Genomic DNA, 18830 nt, shown 5'->3' with positions numbered 1-18830 from the left:
ACAGTAGTAGAATAAATGAACAACTGTTGTGGGAATCATTTTCTGAGAAGTAAACTGTAACGTCTCGTTTTCATTTTTGCAAAGTGGTCAATCACTCTGGACAGACATGGAAATATTACAGTAACTGTTACACAGTTGACCAGTGGTTCCCAACTGCTGGGTCGTGACATAAAAGTGGATTGTGTGTCATTTTCAGTGAGTCGCAGTCAGATGTGTGCATGAAAAAAAAAAAGTTTAGGGAGGAAAAAATCAAATTGTGGCAACAAAAACAGATATTTTTAGCCATTTTTCTAGTGACTATTAGTGAGTATTTTAGCAAAAGGCAAACTGACTAACAAGTTGGAGGAAGACTTTGGACAGACATGGAAATATATATTTTTTTAATCTAAATGGTGCAACAAAACCCGATATTTTCAGCCATCTTTCTGAAAACAAATACAGAAATGTTACTATTTTTTCTGGAAACAAAACCAGATGCTTTAGCTGTAGCCATTTTTCTGGTGACAAAACAAGATTATTTTAGTCAAAGTCACACCGATTAACAAGACAAGTCTACTGTGCTATTTTTCTGTGAAATAAACTTGAATGATTTAAAAATTTGGCTCACAACTTGATGATATGGAAAAATGTTTTTCTTCCTGAGGATAAACCATTTGAGAAGCACTCAACTCACACATGCTGACTCCAAATCATCATTGATGCAGAACCAGCAGACAATAACCAACATTATGCTTCATGTTGATTGGAAATTCCCCCGACAGCTCGTACAGCAAATGAATATGTTTGTCTTGATACAAGGAATAACGTTAGCTAACTTAGCATCAACTTAAGACAATGATGTTTCCTAGCTAGCTAGGACTTCGCTTATACCTCTCATTCCTCGGTGCTTCTTCATTGCTGCGGGCGAATAACTTTCTGGTATCCATCTAGGAGTTACAGTTTGAGTCAAATCAAAATAATATAATTAACAAATTGTTGTTGGCTAACGTTACCTACCTCACGCAGTGATTCTCTCTCTCTCTCTCAACTGAAGTCTCATCCACATGTGAATGAATTACCATATTAGCCATGTGCTCATTGTTAAGTGGAGTGAATACAGTAGTAATCAATTACCATACTAAGTAGTATTTGCGCTGTTGTCTATGTTATGTAGACTTAAAACTCTGAAGCGTTTTTTTTTATTGGTGAAATTTTTACTGGGGCACGTGCCCCAGTGAAATATGTCTGGCGACGCCCCTGCGCGTACCCCTGTGGTACTTGAAGGTATGCCGCTGCTCACTTTTGACGGCCCCTCGCGGTAAACTTGTCCGAGTGCAAACTGAGGCAGTATTTGTCATTGATAAAACGTTCGGTGAATCAACATTTACGAACAATAAAAAACGCAATAAATGGGGACGGAAATTTGACCCGGCAAATATGAACAAAACAAAACACCCGCAAAAAGCGATTTTTAAAAATTTTCCTGAGCGAACTCTCATGAAGGAATCAATAAAGTACTATTTATCTATCGATAATTGATCAAATAAATACATAGAAAAACAAACTGGAATTCCGGAATTGCACATCTTTTCTAAATTTCAATGCGTAAAAAGACACAAAAAGGGCCTTACCGCCAACAGTGCTGGCCGGTTTTTGGATTTCTTTCCAAAGGGACCCTAGTCAGACCAATGTGGTCTGTAAATGATGCAGGGCGCTCGTCCCCACCGAGACCGCTAATACCTTAACTGCGCTCACCCTTTAGAGCACAGCTGTAAGTTCCTGGCACTAAACCTGCAGAAAATAATTGTTCTCAAGTTTCACACAATATTCACACTTTGCACTATTTTCTTAGATTTTATGAAGCATTTCTTACATATTCCTTATTTTTTACCTTCATTTTAGGATGTTATTGTGAAGTGAGTTGACTATTTTGTTTACATTGTTACATCTGCCTTGATAGCTGAAGGTATTACAATCGGTGGAAGGTTACATTTGAAATAAAAATGTTTACATTTCAAATATTTTTATCCCGGTCGTTATTTTCTTGATAGATCATAAAATACATCAATAATTATCGATATTGGCCGAAATCCAACAATTACATCGTGATACAGTTTTCAGCTTTTACACTTTTGACCTCTCACTTCCAACCAATTTTCTTCAATTAGAAACAATGTTTGGCAGGTGTCTGCCCAGGTTATGTCTTGTTTTGCCTTAGTTTGTTTGTGGCTTTCTGGTGTTTAGGATTTACTTCTGTTTCAGCGTTACCTCTGATCGCTAAGGACGCCGATTGAACACCCCGGCCTCGGTTTGTGGATCAGGACTGTGTTATGATCTGCTGCCCGGATCATATTATGTTTAGGTTTTTGAGTCTTTTTGTATCATGTTCTGTTAGTGTTGGACTTATTTAGTTCCTGGTTGCACTTCTTTGTTTTGTCACCATAGTTACGTATTAGTTTCACCTGCCGATTGTTCCAGACGCACACTTGTTTTTGTAAACACTGTCGTTATTTAAGCCTGCCTTCTCCCGTCAGTCTGTCTGGCTTCGTAGTTTGTTTACACACAACAAGTAACGACTTCTGTTCCCGGTTCTTCACTTGCTAGCTTCCACGCTAGGCCTTTTATCTTCTAGCTCCCATGCTAGCTCTTTTCTTTTGCCTTTTGTGCTTTGAGCAAGTTTTTCTTTGTTAGGGTCTAATTTATTTTTTAAATAAATCATTTGTTCTTACCTTCAAGCTGTGTCCAAGACTCGTCAGCATCCTTGGGAGAACGAATTTGCATCACCATGCGACCCTCTCGTTACAACCTGTCCCCTATTTAGACTTGTCTGGCAGTCAAATCCAGCGTTCAATTCATGTCTACTGTAGGGCTGGGCGATATGGCCTTTTATTAATATCTCAATATTTTTAAGCCATGTCACTATACATGATATATATATTTCAGTATTTTGCCTTAGCCTTGAATTAACACTTTATGCATATAATCAGATCAGTATGATGATTCTATGTGTCTACATTACAACATTATTGTTCATACTGCATTAATATATGCTCATTTTAAACTTTCATGCAGAGCGGGAAATCACAACTAAGTCAATTGACCAAAACTGTATTTATTAAACAGTTATTAAGCAGTGGCACAAACATTCATGTCATTTCAAAACAGAAAGTGCAAGATTGTCAGAGACATTTTAAAACAAGCTAAGTGCAGTTTTTGTACAGAACGCCACTAAAATAGTTTAAAACAAACAAAGTGCACTTTTGTGCATGATGTCACACAAGATATTTCAATAACTGTCAAATAAAAATGAGCTGCATAATAGGAAATCAAATAGTGTATGTCCTTCGCTATGTGGTAGGTTACTGCGGACGTTATTAAATTCTGTTGTCGACAAATTTTTTTATAAGATCTGCAAATGATTGCTTGGACATTTTGTGGATATGGCATTGAACAGAGATGTTGACTGTCAGGCTTGTCTCTGACAGTGTGGCCATGTTTTAGTTTTTCCTGTCTTTGTTTCCTGTCAGCGCTCTTATTTTGTCTGTTTCCAGTTTGTCTCCCTAAGTGCTGTGTCTTCTCAGCTGTGGCTTATTGGCACCTGGCCACACCTGGTGTCAATCAGCCAGATACTATTTTTAAGGCTGCCTTTCCCTCCAGTCAGTGCTGGATTATTGTCGTTACCTCTTGTCACCACTACCTGTCAATGTCATTTAGGCTTGTCGTAGAACCCGCAGCTGTTTTTAGCGTGCTGTATTTTTGTTGCTAGTTCCTATTTGCTGGATGCTGTTCCTGGTTCCTAGTTTGTGTTTTTTTCATTTTTAAAGATTAAATCATGTTTTCCTTGGGGTTCGTCATCTTGGGGTTCGTCACAAACTCAATGTGACAGTTGACTGCTGTTTCAAGCACTCTTAATTCTCTAGTGGGCGACTTTTCAAATGATGCTACAATTTAGCACTAATGCTACTTTTTGTAACAACGCTTCTGCCGCATACAAGCCAAACTAGCGCCAGACGATGAACTCCGTGCTGTTTTTCTTAGGAATTAATTCTTTCTTCATTTGTTACCAGATTGGCACCTTATTTTCTCTCGTATTACCACTCGCACCGCACCGCGAGCATCACAGCTAACGTTACCCATGCTGCTACCTCTCATGCGAGGGCGTATGACGCAACAGTATGTGATGTGTATAAGAAAGTGCGCATGTCTGTGAGAAGTAAAGACAGGAAAGACTGAGAAGAGCCTGCAATGTAATGCCAGCAGCTAAAAGCAACTGTGTGAGAACGTATACTCGAATATCACGATATAGTCATTTTCTGTATCGCACCGAGACCAATCCATGATATATCGAGTTTATCGACATATCGCCCAGCCCTAGTCTACTGTTTTCTGTTATTGTGCTTGTGCATTTCCCTGCTGCACTATATTTTGGTATTTGTTCACTTGGACACAAAATACTCTCTCACCTGCACGCTGATTCCTCCTATTCCTCCGCATCCTGCGAACACGAGAGAGGTTGACGGATTCAATAGACCAGTGTTTTATCCCAGGGCACATCACTTGGTAAAAACCTTCAAAATGTCACACAATAAACGTATCATTCAGTAAAATAAATGTTAAAAACGACATGTCGCTGGCATAGAAAGATGGGATGTGTCGTAAATCTTTATTTTCGGCGAAATGACCCGGAATTGGCTGCGTGCCAAACAGTGGTTAGCAATCACTGAAATAAATTATTTATGTCATTATAAATGATCTGACTGTAGAGAGGGCAGGAGTAATACTATATAAATCACACTATTAAGGAAGAATGAGTAGCTTTCCTATTTCAACCAATACAGTACATAGGAATTGATCCAGGAATTATACTTTTGTGTGTGTTCATGTCCTAATTGTCAATGTTTGTTTGTGACGAACCCCAAGATGCACAGACGGAGGCAGGCATTGAATAGGGAAACATGCTTTTAATATAAAACACTAGAACAAAAACAAAACAAAGGGTACAAACATAAAGCGCGCAAGAGGCAGATTACAAACTAAGGGAGCTAGCATGGGAGCTAGAAAGCAAAAGGGTCTTTAGCATGGAAGCTAGCAAGAAACAAAAAGGGGCCTAGCGTGGAAGCCAACGGGTAGCAAATAGGAAAACAGAAGTCGTTACTTGTAGAGTGAAAACAAAACGGAAGCAGGGAACAAAAAACAGTAAGCTACAAACAGATGCCGAAAGATAGCTTACCGCTACGCTGCAGTGACTCGACATGAAACGACACAACCGGAGCGACAATACGGAAGTCATCGACAAGACAATATAATAATCCAGCAGTGACTGGAATGGAAGACAGGTCTAAATAGGAGCGGACTGATTGACACCAGGTGTGGCCAGGTGCCAATCAGCCGCAGCTGAGAGGGAACACAGCACTCTGGGAGAAAGACAGGAAACCAACAAAATAAGAGCGCTGACAGGAAACACTACACACACAGAGGAAACAAAGACAAATGCAGAGGAAAAAACTAAAATAGTCAAACTGTCAGAGGCTAGCCTGACACTAATAATTGCTAATTTCTTAAATTATTACATTAAATTTAACAATGAGCAGTTATGTCTTGTTTCATTTCAGTTTCCTGTAGTCAGGAAGTAGTCTTTGCCATTAGGTTGAACATGACAGTCTTGTATTTGGTTGAGTCCCACAAAGTCTTTGCACTGTAAGTATTGCATTTATCACACACCAGTTGTTTGATTGCAACGTGCGTCTTTGTTGGAGTTTCCATGACCAAATTTGGAGGTGTTGAAATGGCCATGTAAAAGAGCAAGTGCTAATTATTAGCACGTCTATGGCATATCCAATGTAAATTAGCATCGAGCTAGCGCATTTGGAAAAGTGGGGCCTTACTTTCGGGTAAGTGTCCGCATCATTCAACTTACTACGTCGTGAGCTTAGCCTAATCGGTTTACTGTGGCCACGAGGTGTGACCAAAAACAAATCACCACTGCACTTCAACTTAAAGACAATACATTATAGGTTAGTGTTTTTCATACCTACCATTGTTTTCTGAGCAATTTCACTTGAGCAAACCTTTTCGAACATTCCACTATACAAAATAATACAAATATGTATGATTTCTGCTGATATCGTATCACATCGATATCGGTGTCAGCCAATACTCAAGGCTCCAATATCAGTTTTCTATTTGCTCGTATCTAACTAGTCTCTTTCAGTCCACAAAATTGAATACTTGAGCAAAAAAATCCCACGGGTTGGTGACTCAGTCTGTGTTTAGAGCTTTCAACCAGAAGTACAAGTGCCGTTCCGTCTCCGAGTAGTCCATAGCGTTTCTACTCGAACCGATTATTCATTCATCACTCCAAGCAACGTTTGTAAGTTTTACAATATAACTAAAACTATTTTTACTTACTAAACCGTAAATGTCTAAAATCAATCAATCAATCAATGTTTATTTATATAGCCCTAAATCACAAACGTCTCAAAGGACTGTACAAATCATTACGACTACGACATCCTCGGAAGAACCCACAAAAGGGCAAGGATAACTCACACCCAGTGGGCAGGGAGAATTCACATCCAGTGGGACGCCAGTGACAATGCTGACGATGAGAAACCTTGGAGAGGACCTCAGATGTGGGCAACCCCCCCCTAGGGGACCGAAAGCAATGGATGTCGAGCGGGTCTAACATGATACTCTGAAAGTTCAATCCATAGTGGCTCCAACACAGCTGCGAGAGTTCAGTTCAAAGCGGATCCAAGACAGCAGCGAGAGCCCCGTCCACAGGAAACCATCTCAAGCGGAGGCGGATCAGTAGCGTAGAGATGTCCCCAACCGATACACAGGCGAGCGGTCCATCCTGGGTCCCGACGAGCGGTCCATCCTGGGTCCCGACTCTGGACAGCCAGTACTTCATCCATGGTCATCGGAACGGACCCCCTCCACAAGGGAGGGGAGGACATAGGAGAAAAAAGAAAATAAGCGGCAGATCAACTGGTCTAAAAAGGAGGTCTATTTAAAGGCTAGAGTATACAGATGAGTTTTAAGGTGAGACTTAAATATTTCTACTGAGGTAGCATCTCAAACTGTTACCGGGAGGGCATTCCAGAGTACTGGAGCCCGAACGGAAAACGCTCTATAGCCCGCAGACTTTTTTTGGGCTTTAGGAATCACTAATAAGCCGGAGTCTTTTGAACGCAGATTTCTTGCCGGGACATATGGTACAATACAATCGGCAAGATAGGATGGAGCTAGACCGTGTAGTAAAATGTGTGTGTGACATGTCTCCAGCCGTCATCGTGTAGGTTGCAGTGACGATCAATGCAAGATGCATCATAGCAGGTTTGACTCTCATTTATTATTTCAATCAATGAGTTTTCTTGCCAGTCGGTCGCGCCAATTTCTAGCGCGCCCTCTCTTCCTGCTCGTCGCGGCGCACCTTTCGGTGGCCGGTGTCCGCGTCTTTCGCGGGGGCTCATCTCGCTCTGGGTCGATATCGTCGCTCTCCTGGTCTTCGTTGTCCGTGGTTTCCTCTCCTACTTCTGCCCCGATTGTTCCTCCTTCTCCCCTTTTATGCTGCTGGAGAAGATGCAGGGATTGAGAGCAGGTGTGTAATCTACGCACCTGACTCTGATGGCTGCAGTGTCGCTCCAGGCGTGCCCCGCCTCTCCGCTCTGCTGCATGCTCCGCCTCCTGGCCGCCATCTTGGGCAGGACCACTGTTTATCTTAGCCTGCTGTCGGCTCCGCCTCTCCACAGTGTGTAATAATATGATAACGGGAATCCTCATGCATATATTATTGACAGTAACATGCGGCCCTCAGAGGGCAGCCATAACTGCAATGAAAACAAGTTTGAGGCCCCTGATCAAGATGATTTATATCTGCTGTACAGATTCACTTTAGACAAGAGAAGTGTTGGATATTTAACTTTTTTAAATTTTATATAAAGAAAACCATTTTTATTTGAAGTAATATTGAAATTGATAAGAGCTGTTTATTTTCTTGACGAATGCAGTTAATCATAGCACTGGCCGTCTAATGTTATCAAAAAAGTATAGACTTTGAACCAAGAATCGATTCCGGACTTGAATTGATACCCCCAAGAATCGAATCGAATCGTGTGGCTTTGAAAGATTTACAGCCCGAGTGATTGGCTACAGTGTTTCCTGTTGTTTAAAGCTTTGAACCGGAAATACATGCGCTATCTGCTCTTCTAGTAGTCCATAGCGTTTTTACTCGTATGGATTCTTCATTAATCGCTCCAAGCAACATTTGTAAGTTTTCCAATATAACAAACTATTCATACTTACTAAACGTTCCCATGTGTGATGTCTGTAGGAGTGTTTTAATTCACATTTGTACGTGCTATCGTAATGTAATCAAGCTAGCGTCAACAGCATTAGCGAATATGCTAACACGTTTACGAGTGTCTGTGTTAGTATTATTAACTGACATTTGGTGTTGTTTCAATTTGACAAATTCCTTAGTAAATTCACCAAAACGTCACCATAGAGATATTGAGTCAGTTTGGCTGAATGGACAGCTAGCGGGTCCATGACGATGTTTTTTTTTGATCAGCCGTGTGCAAAACGGAAATTGACGTCCACCTCCGGAAAAATATGTCATTAATTCCAGACTATAAGCCTCCAATTTTTTCCTACGCTTTGCAATAGACGGCTTTTAAAAAGGCGTGGCTAATTTACAGATATTTTCCGCTAACGGTCATATGCAAAACAGAAAACAAAGACACTGAAAAGGTGTGTTGTTGTTTGTGCCATAACGCCATCTTTTCGACGAGTTTGCTCACTGCAGGTGCCGCAGTGATACAATGTGCTTTTATTTCTAGAGCTTTCAACCGGAAGTACTATTGCCCTTCCGGTCCATAGCGTTTCTACTCGTATGGATTCTTCATGCAGGAACGTTTGCAAGTTTTGCACTATAACTAAAACAATTCATACTTCGGAAACCGTACAGATTTTTTCCTGCTAACAGCCATAATGCAAAACAGAAAACACAGACACTGAAAAGGTGTGTTGTTGTTTGTGCCATGACGCCATCTTTTGGACGAGTTCGCTCACTACATGTGCCGTAGTGATGCACTGTGCTTTTTTTTCTAGAGCTTTCAACCGGAAGTACAAGTGCCCTTCCGGTCATAGCGTTTCTACCTATAAGGATTATTCTTGCAGGAACGTTTGCAAGTTTTGCACTATAACTAAAACAATTCATACTTACGAAACCGTCCCATGTGCGATGTCTGTGGGAGTGTATTCATGTTTATTTGTACGTGCTATCGTAATGTAATCAAGCAGGTGTCTTTAGCATTAGCGAATATGCTAACATGTTTACCAGTGTCTGTGTTGGTATCATTAACATACATTGGGTATTGTTTCAGTTTCACTTATTCCTCAGTAAATTCACCAAAACGTCACCGTGGGGTTATTGAGTCTGTTTAGCTGATTGGAGAGCTAGATTCCATGACAATGTTTTGTTTGATCAGCCGTTTTACTGCCTGGTTACAGACAACGTTTGGAAACGATTTAAGTATGTAAACAAACAGTTACAAAATCTTTCTGAGTAAATAACTAATGTCGCAACGTATATATTTGCGTCTTATAGTCCGGTCTGGCTAATATAAGAACAAATATAATTTTTTTCTTGTAAAAAGTGGGTGCGGCTTATATACGCTCTATAGCAGGGGTGTCAAACTCAAATACAGAGTGGGCCAAAATTCTAAACTGAACAAAGCCGCGGGCCAAAGTTGAACAACTTAACCTTTTAAGAGGGACCCAAACGAGTTTTGCATTGAAAACTTAACATATAGTGACATGCAAAATCAAGGTTTGTTGGTAGCAGGGGTGTATATTGTAGTGTCCCGGAATAGTTAGTGCTGCAAGGGGTTGTGGGTATTTGTTCTGTCGTGTTGATGTTGTGTTACAGTGCAGATGTTCTCCCGAAATGTTTGCCATTCTTGTATGGTGTGGGTTCACAGTGTGGTGCATATTTGTAACAGTGTTAACGTTGTTTATAAGGCCACCCTCAGTGTGACCTGTATGACTGTTGACCAAGTATGCCTTGCATTCACTTGTGTGTGTGTGTAGAATCCGCATATATTACGTGACTGGGCCGGCACGCTGATTGTATGGCGGAAAAGCGGACATGACAACAGGTTGTAGAGGACGCTAAAAGCAGTACCTTTAAGGCACGCCGCCGATATTGTTGTCCGAGTGGAAATCGGGAGAAATCCGGGAGAATGGTTGCCCCGGTAGATTTTCGGGGGGGGTGCACTGAGTCTCCTGGGAAAATCGCGAGGGTTGGCAAGTATTAGAATGCACCGCCGCTGTATAATAGCCAGCTCTAATGTTAATTTAATATTGTCTCAAGGGCCAAAATAAATTACATGGCCAGAGTTTGACACCCATGCTCTATAGTCCGGAAAATACGGTATTATTTTTGCATGATCTTTTTCCTCATAATAACCAACATTAACAAACGAGGGTCATCGCTACATGAGCTCATTTTTACTCACTGGATTTTAGGTCCTGCACAAATTTAAAAAGCATTAAAAACAACTGTTTATTTCTTAGTTTGCTGTCATGACTACGAAGCCAATGAAGAAAAAGGGGATTTTGAGGATAATTTACGGCTTTCATTTGTTTTTACTCACCCACTCCGAGCTGTGAAGTGTTGCCTGGAGTACCGGCACTCGCGTCTCCTGCCAGGTAATTGCAGAAAAAGTCCTTGCCAGTGTTTTTTTTTTACATGACATGCAGGAGCCAGGAAAACTTAATAAGATTTGCTATGAAAGGTAAGGCAGCGTAATTAGCGGAACGTTGACATTTGCTCACGTGAAAAGGAAGCGACTGTGGCACATTGTTGCTGGAAGTGATAAAGTACTTTGGCGAGGGCGTACTCGCACTAAGCCCGTCGTAGCGCCGCTTCACACCTAAAGCCTGCCGTGTCTTGGCTCGTGTGAGCGCACGCATCCACGCCCAATTGAGTTTGAAATGATCGTATTTTGAGGAACAATATCGTACGTATCTCATCTGCTACAGTAAAAATGACCTTAAACTGTGTATTGTCCACAGTTAGGGGTGTCCCGATACTACTTTTTCACTTCCGATCATAACAATATTCTGCTATCTTGCTTATTGGCTGATACTGACATTGATCTGATGTGATATTAGTAAGAATCATATACAAACCCCGTTTTCATATGAGTTGGGAAATTGTGTTAGATGTAAATATAAACGGAATACAATGATTTACATCCAAGCAACGTTATCATGGACGCCCCTGCTTATTTCAACAAGACAATGCCAAGCCACGTGTTACAACAGCGTGGCTTCATAGTAAAAGAGTGCGGGTACTAGACTGGCCTACTTTTAGTCCAGACCTGTCTCCCATTAAAAACGTGTGGCGCATTATGAAGTCTAAAATACGACAACGGAGACCCCTTTCTTGTGAAAGACTGAGCATTTTTTGGGAAGCTGTTTTTATACCCAATCATGGCACCCACCTGTTCCCAATTAGCCTGCACACCTGTGGGTTGTTCCAAATAAGTGTTTGATGAGCGTTCCTCAATTTTATCAGTATTTATTGCCACCTTTCCCAACTTCTTTGTCACGTGTTGCTGGTATCAAATTCTAAAGTTAATGATTACTTGCAAAATTAAAAATGTTTATCATTTTGAACATCAAATATGTTGTCTTTGTAGCATATTCAACTGAATATGGGTTGAAAAATGATTTGCAAATCATTGTATTCCGTTTATATTTACATCTAACACAATTTCCCAACTCAAATGGAAACAGGGTTTGTATGATAAATTGTATTATTTAGTTTTGTGGAATGTTAGAAAAGGTTTTGATCAAGCAAAATGACAAACAGAGATCAATGGTAGGTATGAAAAACACTAGCTTATTAAAGTGGTGATGGGTAAATGACTAGCTAGCTACTAACCACTGCTAGCTAATAACTACTAACTAGCCACAACCAACTAGTTACAACTATCTAGCTTCTACTAGCTAGCAGCTATGTTTTAAAGCATCGCTAGCTAGAAAAGGTTTGATCAAGCAAACAGACTTAAACAGAGATCAACGGTAGGTATGAAAAACACTAACCTATTAAAGTGGTGATGGGTAAATGCCTAGCTAGCTACTACTAAGTAACCACTACTAGCTAATAACTACTAACTAGCCACTACCAACTAGCCCTTACTATCTAGTTGCTACTAACTAGCAGCTATGTTTTAAAGCAGAGCTAGCTAGAAAAGGTTTGATCAAGCAAACAGACTTAAACAGAAATCAATGGTAGGTATGGAAAAAAAAAAAAACTATTTTCGTACTGACGGGTAAATGACTAGCTAGCTAATACTACCTAGTCGCTACTAGCTAGAAACTACTAGTTAGCCACTACGATATAGCTGCTACTAACTAGATACTACTAGCTAGCAGCTATGTTTTAAAGCACCGCTAGCTAGAAAAGGTTTGATCAAGCAAACGGACTTAAACAGAGATCAATGGTAGGTATGAAAAACACTAACCTATTAAAGTAGTGATGGGTAAATGAAAAGCTAGCCACTACTAGCTAGTTGCTGCTAACTAGCCACTACTAAATCACCACTACTAGTAGCTAGCTAGTAGCTATGTTTTAAAGAGAACGGCGCGTCTGTGTTTATAGCTTCAACTCCATTGTTAGTTTTCAAGCCCAAATACGTCCATTCTCCCTCTTCTGTCTCCACACCGTTTCTGTTTGCAAGTGGTACTTTATCAGTAGCGGTATACCATACAATACTACAAACCCAAAATGTTCTTTTAAAGATGTGTTGTGTAATTCATGCAATTGCTCACCTTGCAAGTAATTCACGACAGCTCCCACCTTACACAGTCGGGGGAAAGAATCAGAGAGAGAGGAAATAAGACTGGAAATAACTGACAAAAGTTCGAGAAATGACCTTTAAAAAAGTGACAAATGCACAAGGATTTTAAGATTTGTAATTTCTTTTATTTTTGTTCATTTAGGTCAGAGATTCTCAAACTGTGGTATGTGTACCACTAGTGGTACGCAGCCACCATCTAATGCAGGGGTCGGCAACCCAAAACGTTGAAAGAGGACCAAAAATTTTAAAAACTATTCTGTGTGGAGCTTCAAAAAGTTAAAAGTCTTATTTAAGTGCTATAATGAAGGCAACACATTAAGTTAGCGTCTAAGAGGGTGAGATAACTCCTGGAAATTACTGGCTTAAAACTGCCAAAGGTATAGATGTGTGTGCCCAAGTTAAAGGAAAGGACAGGCTGTCTTCTTCTAACAGATTTATTACAATCTTTGAAAGCTGGGTAACGTTTGCTGTGGTCTGGAACAACATGGCACGCACTAAGAAATGCAGCCAATATTACATACAGATAATGTGTCATGAGACATGTAAATATAAATTAAATAGACAGAGGACATAAGTAAAGGAAATTAAAAGATGGAGGCATAATGATGCAATATGTACATACAGCTATCCTAAATAGCATGTTAGCATGGATTATTGGCACTCCACAGAAGTCAATAACATCAACAGAGCTCAGCTTTGTGCATTCACGCACAGCATAAAACGTTTGGTGGACAAAATGAGACGAAGAAGGAGTGGCATAAAGCACGTCTTTCTGTGGCAGCGTCGGAGAAAGTTGTACATGTATATGTGTTAAATGTAAATCTGTTATACTTGTATAGCGCTTTTCTGCCTTTTTAAGGACCCAAAGCGCTTTGACACTATTTCCACATTCACCCACTCACACATACACATTCACACACTGATGGCGGGAGCTGCCATGCAAGGCGCTAACCAGAACCCATCAGGAGCAAGGGTGAAGTGTCTTGTTTAAGGACACAACGGACGTGACTAGGATGGTAGAAGGTGTAAACAAACTACGATGAGATCAAGGTCCGCCAAAATTAGTAGGACAAAATGGCGCTGGCCAAATACTCTCATCAGTGAAGCATAAACACAAACATATTAAACCAGGGGTGTCCAAACTTTTTCCACCGAGGGCTGCACACTGAAAAATCAAAGCGAGCGGGGGCCATTTTAATATGTTTTTATTTGAAAAACCAATGTAATATATGTGTAAAAACATACATTTAGGCCTCTACTCAGGCTTGATCCCAGGGACCCTAAAGGATTTTGGTCAAAAAAATATTTAAAATGTGTCATTATTTTGTATTATTGTTATTCAAGGTTTAAATCTCTAGATCAACATTAGGTCTATCTGTCAATATAACGTTTTTAAAGATTTAAGTAGTATGCCCTTTTTGTCAAAGAAATCCCTGTTTTGTTATGGAAAAAAAACACAAAATATCCAATAGTTTCCCCCAATAGAATTTTAAAGTGGAATATTTGAGATTATAGAATAATTGGAGCCTTAAAAATGTCAACACATAACACCATTGATTTCAATTTATTATTTTTTAGCAATGACACACACAAAAAAAATCACACTAAAATAATTGGGGATCCTACTCATTAAAAATAAAAAACTGTTTTTTTTTACTGTTTACTTTAAACACAATCGTCTTGAGATCAACTTCAGATCCATCTGTCAATTATAACTTTTATTGTTGTTTATGTTTTTTGTTTGTTCTTATTAGGCTCTTCTTTACAAAAAAAAAAAACTTAATTTTTTCATATGGCAAACACAAAATATGCAACATTTTCCCCAAAAAAATATCTCAAAGGGGAATATTTAATGTGACATTGATTTTGATTATTATTTTTTTAAAGAAAATAACAGCCTGCATGGCAGCTTTGTGTTATTAGAGTAAACATTGCAACGTTTTCTTGTCACATTTCACCTGTTTACTCTTTTATACCACTTTTTCTGTTTTTTATTTTTTAATCGTATTTTTAGAATGTGCTTAGGGCCTTTAAAAAATTACCCGCGGGCCGCACTTTGGACACCCCTGTATTAAACAGTGGGCTTTCTAACAGTTAGGAAGGTTTGTGTCATGTTTGTCCTTCTACAGAAACATTATTAAAACAACAAATATATTTTTCCCCCATCTTTTTCCATTTTTTAAAAAGCTCCAGGGAGCCACTGCAGCGGTGCTGAAGAGCCGCATGTTGCTTGAGAGCCGCGGGTTGCTGATCCCCAATCTACTGGTAAGTTAAAGAATCAATTGATAAAAGTTCAGTTTTATTTTCCTCAATTCAAACACAGTGTTACTGTTCAAACTGTGTGTAATGTAGGAAAAAATATTCAATGTACTTGTTAAACAAAGCTTCTGCCTTGTTTTTAACGAACACTTAGGCCTACTACGCTACTCTATTTTAATGTTACTTTTTATGCGGTACATTAAGAGCCACGTTTTTTTTTTCTGAGGTGGCGCTCGGTTGAAAAAGTTTCCGAAGCCCTGATCTAGGTTACGTACAAGCTGTTACTTGGATCGTCAGCTTTCAGTGGGAGATCCGTGACGAGCGCGAAACAAAACGTTAAGGATTACAAGGCCGAGTGGGAGTGTGAGGAGGAGGAGGATGAGTCGGGTTATCGAGAACGCTGAATTGGAAAGGTGGGAGTCAAGTCTCTCCAAAGCCGGATTTGTGTCGACAGAGCATGGAAATCTGTTGTTCCGCGCTCGGAGCGCCGGGGTGAAGCCGTGCTGAGGCTTCTTTGGTATTTCAGGCCGACTAATTGTGTAACCGCCGATTCATATTCGCAACATCAGCTTGGGTCGATGACACAATGATGCAGCGGTGAAGTTGGATCATATCTCCAAAATGTAATGCGGCCATGACGTTCATGTAAATCATGGAAGTGATTACCAACGCAATAGATCAGCGTTCATGATTTCCCCAAAGGGTTTTGACGCAATTAATCATAATACATTCATTAGAAGAGTATGGCTCTTAGGGTTAGTCTTGAAGTGGGTAAAAAGCTATTCAACCAACAATTTGTGAAGTGGAGGAGTTCAAGTACCTCAGAGTCTTGTTCACGAGTGGGGGTAGAGTGGATCGTGAGATCGACAGGCAGATCGTTGCAGCGTCTTCAGTAATGCGGACGCTGTATCGATCCGTTGTGGTGAAGAAGGAGCTGAGCCGGAAGGCAAAGCTCTCAATTTACCGGTCGATCTATGTTCATCAGCTTGGGTTATGACTGAAAGGACAAGATCACGGGTACAAGCGGCCGAAATAAGCTGCCTTAGAGATAGGGTGAGAAGTTCTGTAATCCGCGAGGAGCTCAAAGTAATGCTGCTGCTCCTCCACATCGAGAAGAGCCAGATGAGGTGGTTCGGACATCTGGTCAGGATGCCACCCTAACGCCTCCCTAGGGAGGTGTTTCGGGCACGTCCGACCGGTAGGAGGCCACGGGGAAGACCCAGGACACGTTGGGAAGACTATCTCTCCCGGCTGGCCTGGCAACGCCTCGGGATCCCCTGGGAGGAGCTGGTTGAAGTGGCTGGGGAGAGGGAAGTCTGGGCTTCCCTGCTTAGGCTGCTTCCCCCGCGACCTGACCTCAGATAAGTGGAAGAAGATGAATGGATGGATAGTAGCTTTAAATACATTTTAAGGTGTACCCCAGGGACCCTAATTTTTCCACCTCAATATTCATAAAAATACCCTAAGCTAGTGATATTTGCAGATGACACGACTGAGGTTTGTTCAGGAGAGAACATACAAAAGCTAACACATATAAAAACGGAAGAAATAAACAAATTAAAGGGATAGTTTGACAAAAACAGAATATCTTTGGTTCACAGTAAATCGTCGCAATGCGGCAAATGGTGGAAGAGAAAGTTCAACACAAACACAAATAGACAGAGTAGACATTTGTGGGTGGAAGAATAAATGATTTAATGAACTGGAAATCTTGTATAAAAATATACAACATGAAGCGGCATAATATATTTCAATCGTGAAAGTGGAAGTAGAGTGGAAAACCAAGTATTAAAGATGTTATTCTATATATCTGATTCATGACACCAAAAGACTCCCAAAGTTTGCAAGTAAACAGATATGATAAAAATAGTATCAATCTCATGTGATCGCGTGAAGCCCATGCTAGGACCCACAGATCCCTTCCCCATCAACAACAATGCTAATCAACACACTTTGTGAGAGCTAACAACGATTACTTTGGTAAAAATTGTGTTTTCGAGCCCGAACACAATGAGGATGAGTAATACTTTTTAAACGGATGCAGCTTTATTGTGACACTATAGCATCAGCAGCATTGCTAGGTGATAAATATACTAACTAAACCATAATAAAACAAACACTTACTGCAATATTTCCACTTTCCCAGGGATGTCGACCGACAGGACGCTCACAAAATTCCGTTTGAAGGTTCGATCACAAAAGCTTTTTCAACCAGCCTGTCGGTCCAGGGTTACGTTTGTCTACTAGCAGGTGAGAGATGCATGAATTATAATCTAGAATTTACCTTTAGCAAGTTTGAGACCAAGCAGAAGAAGCCTTCGGCTCAATGTAAGGAGCGTAAAATAGCACTGCGCCACATAAATAGTCTGTCTGCGTTAGCGCTTATAATAACAATATCACTCATATTTGGTTAATTTTCATATAAATGGAGTATTGTTGGCGCTTTCTGGATGTTTTTAGAGAGTATAATGAGAGGACCCTCCGTCTGTTGACTCAATTGTTGGATATTTATTTACAATTTTGAATGCATAAAATAGTCAAGGATATGTGATCTTGTCTTACATAATGATTGTGAATGATAAACAACAATTGTATTTCCAATTTTTGCGTATTTCCGGTATGACTGATCTAATAATATGGTAAGAGTGCAGAAGCGTTCCGTAAATTCCACGTCTACAGTGACGTAGAATCTACGAAAATTGACGAAAATACTTTGAGCGGAATATTTAAAACGGCCGACTGAATTTGTGCAATTTTGTAATGTTTAGACGGTATTTTCACACACTTTGCGGATTTTTAATACAATTGGAGAATGGATACAATGAAACACAAATAAGCACATAAAGTCAACTTGTTTTTCCACTCTACTGCACTTTTTTGGGGGAATTTTGCCTGTCATTCACAATCATTATGTAAGACAAAAACACATATGTTTACTTTTTTTATGCATTTCTAAATAATAAATAATCACTAGCAAATGTCAGCTAACAATGGAGGCAATAGGATCCAATTGCTTTTGTCATCCTTTTATATACACACTATAAGTGTACATGTAATGTAGTATCATGCACATTTATCATAACATGTAATATTTACATATTTTGGTAATTTTTGGCACAAGTCAGCATTTTATTTTCACAGACTTAGCACAAGGTTCGCTTTTCCCTTCAACAACAAACACCAAGCATCAAGTGCTAAACACGAAATACAAACTACGAACATAATAACACAACCACTTACTGTACAATGTTTGCTTTCACTGGGATGCCGACAGATGGGATGTTTATATCTTCCCGTTAAATGAAGAATTATTCATAATCTTCCCAAAGGGTAAAAAAAAAGGCGAGGCAAACCAGCATTTTTTCGTGTATTTCTTGCCATCTTTGGGTGTAAGTTGTATGTCAAAGTTGACCAAATTCTCGGTTTATGTCCACAACCTTCTACTATCCTGGTGAAAGGCATGATTTTTAATCTAGAATTAACTTTCACCAACTCAGAGGCCATGCAGCAGCTCACCGGCTTAATATGTCAATATAGCAGCATAAGCTAGTTGGCTCCCTGTGATCATGGTGCAGCTATAAATAATCAGTCTTCGTTAGCGCTTCTAATAACAATATCGCTAATACTTTGTTAATATTCAGGACACAAAATATAAATGGAGTATTGTTTGCGGTTTTTGGGTGTTTTTTTAGAGAGATTAGTGTATATATATTAGCT

General features: G+C 39.9%; 1 long non-coding RNA gene across 1 annotated transcript in view; it reads left to right on the top strand.

Annotated features, from left to right (window-relative positions):
• LOC133544111 (uncharacterized) overlaps positions 1–18830 on the top strand; it is a 68816-nt gene that overhangs the window by 1154 nt on the left and 48832 nt on the right. Inside the window, exons 2-3 of the long non-coding RNA XR_009804586.1 lie at positions 15042–15119; positions 17260–17363. This is a non-coding gene — a long non-coding RNA (uncharacterized LOC133544111). The remainder of the gene's footprint in view (positions 1–15041; positions 15120–17259; positions 17364–18830) is intronic.

This window comes from Nerophis ophidion, linkage group LG27 (genome assembly GCF_033978795.1).
Source record: "Nerophis ophidion isolate RoL-2023_Sa linkage group LG27, RoL_Noph_v1.0, whole genome shotgun sequence".
NCBI classification, from domain to species: Eukaryota; Metazoa; Chordata; class Actinopteri; order Syngnathiformes; family Syngnathidae; genus Nerophis; species Nerophis ophidion.
This window is presented reverse-complemented; position numbering and strand designations above follow the sequence as displayed.